Here is a 5228-nt window from a genome sequence, read left to right on the forward strand (position 1 = left end):
CTTCACAGGTGTATTTCTGCTGATGGACCACGTGCAGGCACCAGCGCTGGACCTCCAGGATGTCAGGGTCCTGCCCGTCCAGCTAAACTAACTGTGCTGTGAAGGGTTGTGTTGAGGCTGGGACATTATACAATGTAAACGTCTAATACGGTGCCTGTTACACGGGAAGGGTCCAACAAACAGTAACGTTCTTTGATGTTGATATAACCATAATCCTGAATGTTCCTTTTTGATGCAATAAAAATGGAAAAAAATGAATTTCTCAGATTTTCAGACTGTAGGGCACAATCAGTGTCTCTAAATCTAACTTACTGGAATTAAAGTAACAAAGTTGCTGAACTCCCCCAGATCTCTAGGTAACTCCCAATCCTAGATGTTTATTGTGATTTGATTCAAGAAAAACACTTGGTAAAGTCAGGATACGCCCAGGAGAGACTGTCCACTCAAAGGGCTTCAGAAATGGCAGACTTCAGGGGATAATTTACGTACCAGTGTGGACCCCCCCCCGGCTCAACCCTCAGACCACTAGGGATTCATTGATCTCTCAGAGTTGTATTGGCAAGACGGGGGCTCGGAAAGACTCAAGCATGCACCTGGAATAACAGTGCATTTATAGTGAAAACCGTAACTGCCAAGTGGACAAGATGACTAGATTCTTGCTTTTTGAGGCTGAGGCAGGCTTCCTTGGAAGTAAACATGATAGGAGACTAAATCATATTCTGAAGTTGGTATGACGAGCAGAGAATCATAAAAGGGACATGCCTTATAACGACCACAGGGTTTGGTTCCTGCCATGAACAAGATGCTTTGCAAACAGTATCTCACAACCTCATTACTACCACCCAGACCCTGTCACCGTCATTTCTTAAATTGTTCCAGCTGACCTTACGGTGGCCTACGGTGATCTCCCTTTGACTTTATCTCTTTTTACTTTCCTTTGTGTTCACTTAACTCCTGCCAACCTGGCCTCCTTGAAATTCCTCAAATGTGCCAAGAATGCTCCTATCTTTGGACAGTTGCTCTGCATGGAATGTTTCCCCCAGATACCCACTGGCAAACTCCCTTACCACCTTCCGTTCACCACTCAAATACCACTTCTCCATGAGGACTCCTCGACCATTCAAATTCAAATCACACCATGCCCTTCCTCCTGGGCCCTCCTGACTCCTCACACCTTGTTTTAGGTTTTCCTTTTTATTTGGTTTCTAACATACTATATGATTTACTTATTTATTAGGTTTAATGCTTATAGTCTATGATATTGGGCAGGGATCTTTTCTTTTTAAAGGTTTTTTTTTTGATATGGACCATTTTTTTTTAAGTCTTTATTGAATTTGTTATAATATTGCTTCTGTTTTTTTTTTTTACCATGCATAAGAAGGATACTTTAATAAAAATGGTAAATACTAGCATACACATGGGAAAAAAGCAGTTATTTTGAAAGTGGAAAAGGTAGTACTTAAAGAGACTTTTCATAATTTGTTTTTCTAGAGATTACCAAAGAAACCAAAATGTTCTTAGAAAACACATGAAATAAAACAGGTAATAATATTCTCAGAGGACTTTAAAATGTGAGGTAATTGATAACACTGCAGCAATCACACACTGGTCCCAATGTAGACATTTTAAATATGAGCTTTATTTTAAATTTAAAGAAACACTGAAAATAAACACTTTTTACAAATTATATCAAACACTTAAAACATAATCTAGGAATGTTAAACAATAATTCTTAATTCAAAGTAATGACATTCATAGAATACATCTTGGTGCTAGCCAATATGGAGTTTACTTAAATCTAGTATTTTATATAAGCTTAACCATTAATCCTTCCTAAAATTCAATGATTATGATTCAACTTTATGAGGTTAAGCTAATCTTCTATGCAATACTCTCATAGAACTTTTTCAAATACAAACAATTTATACCAGAAATTATTAAAACATATATAAATTGTGCTAAGGGGCTTGGTTAAAAGGTTGTCTATATAGAGAGATGCATCTCACCTTAGAAAGCACACACACACACACACACACACACACAAACACTTAATCGAATATAAGATGCCAGGATATTCTCTTAGTTATGTTACACAGCAAACTGCACTTTTATAAATGTCATTCTATTATGTATGAACTGAAAAACATATATTTTTTAAAAAGCCCTTGACATGGGGGAAGTGGAATATGTCTGCATTAAATGCAGAAACACAGAGCTTTATGAACTGCCTGTCTCCAGCTGGCTCCCAGGCACCACTGAAAACTGTCACCCTCAGAAGGACAAGATGGTCTTGTTAATGATTTCCATGGCCTCCAGAATCTCATCCTCTTTGATCACGAGCAGAGGTACAAACCTGATGATATCACCGTGGGTTGGCTTGGCCAGAAGTCCATTATCTTGAAGTCGCAGACACACCTTCCAAGCATCATAATCTTTGGTTTCTCTAATCACAATAGCATTTAATACTATTTAAATGTATTTAAATAGTAAATTTCCTCTTACAGCCATTACAATATTAGAAGGTAGTTTCATGAGTTCATTTCTCAAGATGATAACCATATTCTCTGCATTTTCAGCAAGGTTTGCTTCTTCCAAAACCTCCAGGGCCGTAGGATTGCCACCCTACGTTGAACCGTGTGCCCCTGGTTTAATGGTCGGCATTATTTCATCATCACACAACACTGCGGATACAGGAAGTGTAACCACCAGAAAGTGCCTTTCCTAGAAGGACCATATCAGGTCTGACATTTTCGTGATCAATAACCAGCCATCTACCAGTTCTGGCCAATCCTGTCTGTATTTCATCAGCAATAAACAGAACCTGGTGCTGGGTGCAGAGCTCTCACATGCCCACAAGGTAGCCTGGATCCGGAACAACAATGCCGAATTGGTTCCACCATGAAGGCGACAACGTTTGGGTCCTGAAATGCATGCTCAGGAGCAGGCAGATCATTACATGGAATGATTTCCAAACCTGGCATAAACGGTCCAAAACCATCATAACTGGTTGGGTCGGTGGAACTGGAGATAGCAGACAATGTTCTACCCCAAAGGTTTCCAACCGCAAAAACCATCTTTGCTTTGTATTTCGGGATCCCCTTCACGGTATATCCCCAACTACGAGCAAGTTTGCAAACAGTCTCTCCAGCCTCCACTCCTGTATTCATAGGAAGAACTTTGTGGTAGTTGAAAAGTTTAGTAACATACTCTTCGTATTCACCGAGCACGTTATTGTAAAAGGCCCTGGATGTTAAGGTCAATTTGTCCACCTGACTTTTCAAAGCATTCACAATCTTTGGATGACAATGCCCTTGGCTGACAGCACTGTAGGCACTCAGAAAGTCAAAATGTTTTCTGCCTTCTACATCCCATATGCAAATACCTTTTCGTTTCTCCAGGGTTACAGGTAAAGTATGGTAGTTGTGGGCACCATATTTAGATTCCCGTTCAAAAATGTAATCAGAGGATGGAGGGCCTTGGACTGTTTTTTAGTTGCAACAGATGTAGCAGAAGCCACTGAAGAATGAACTCCACTAAGGACAGCAACAGTCTGCAAATGTGCTAGTTTGGAAAACATGATGTCCTTCAAGTAGGAATATCACCAACGAGCTAACCCTTTTTTCCCACAGTTCAGATTAGAATACAGATTTTTAACCCGAGATCCAGGGACAGTCTTCAGAGGGTCCAATAACTCCTGGTGGCACCTTGGAAGCCAGCCCAGGACACGCAGCGTCAACTGAGCAGCTGACTGCTTCTGTTTTATGTTTTGTTTTTCTGGCCGTGAGGCATGTGGGATCCGACCAGGGACTGAACCCGCACCCCCTGCATTGGAAGGCGAAGTCTTCACCGTTGGACTGCCAGGGAAGTCCCTTGGGCAGGGACCTTTGTGTTTTTCTGTGGACACACCCTAACTGTCCAGGAAAAGTAGTGGGCACACTGGAAGTAGCTGTAGGCTGAATGGTTTATCTGACTGGAGCCCATGGTCCTTCCACTGTACGAGCGGCATCTCAACAACTGCGTATCTGTTCAAGGACACCCCTTACTCAGAGACTCCTTAGATGAATAATGGTAATGTTCTCCTTTCTCCTTTTGCTTCCACAGCTGATCAGTTCCCTTCCGACATATTCTTTCTTTATATTGAGAAGACTCAATATCTAACAGACCTGGCAGACCTGGAGCTGGTATCTTTACTGTGATTCTGTATGACTCTGTTTTCTGTTGAGAGTGATCTTAGGTCCCAGTTTTTGAGAAGGGGGTACATTTCATGGCACCCTATAAACTACCCATATCCTAGGGCCCATAAACCCTTGAAATGTACCAAATTTTCAGTATCATATTCAAACTAAAGTTTCCTGACACCTAGAAGTAGAGCCCCAGTTACATGAGCCAAATAAATATCCTCTCTTTCTCTCTTTGTTCCCAACAAGCTGGTTTGATTTGAATTTTATTTCTCTTGCAGCTAAAAGAGTCCTGACTAATAAAACAGCTTTCCACAAGAGAATCACCCCTATATTCTGCATCTTAATTACAACTAGAATTGATGCATAAAATGATGACATGATGCTCGGGAATAATAAGGGAAAATCAATTCCATTTAGGTTTCTTTTCCCCCTCTTCCTTCTTCCCTCTTTCCTTCCCTTCTTCCATCCCCTCTACTCCTGTCTTTAGTTCAAGAGAATTTAAACTGGCCACATCCACTACATAGAAATGCAGAAAAATGGGCATTATGAGATGTTCAGTGTCAATGGTTATAACAACACATTTTCTGGCATTCCTCAGTTATAAAGAAAATTAAAGAAAGCAGTATTCCCGTCTCCCAAATGCCCTGCTACTTAGCTAACAGATTTTACTAGCAAATGGGAAGTCATTCCAAAAAATGTCTTTTAATGAAATAATGTCATTTGCAGCAACATGGATGGACCTAGAGATTATCATACTAATTGAAGTAAGTCAAACAGAGAAAGACAAAAATCATATGATTCAGTTATATGTTGAATCTAAAAAAAATGATATGAATGAACTTATTTACAAAACAGAAACAGACACACTGACATAGAAAACAAACTCATGGTTACCAAAGGGGAAGGAGGGTGGAGAGATAAATAAGGAGTTTGGGATTAACAGATACACACTACTATATATAAAACAGATAACCAACAAGGACCTACTGTATAGCACAGGGAGCTATATTCAATATCTTGAAATAACCTATAATGGAAAAGAACCTG

At 40.1% G+C, this 5228-nt stretch overlaps 1 pseudogene; it reads right to left on the reverse strand.

Annotated features, from left to right (window-relative positions):
• Positions 1 to 2107: 2107 nt before the first annotated feature.
• LOC111183308 (ornithine aminotransferase, mitochondrial pseudogene) lies at positions 2108 to 4901 on the reverse strand (annotated as a pseudogene).
• Positions 4902 to 5228: the final 327 nt, after the last annotated feature.

This window comes from Delphinapterus leucas, chromosome 12 (assembly GCF_059928025.1).
Source record: "Delphinapterus leucas isolate spDelLeu-1000000601 "Yukka" chromosome 12, BTC_Dleu_Yukka2, whole genome shotgun sequence".
In the NCBI taxonomy this organism is placed as follows: Eukaryota; Metazoa; Chordata; class Mammalia; order Artiodactyla; family Monodontidae; genus Delphinapterus; species Delphinapterus leucas.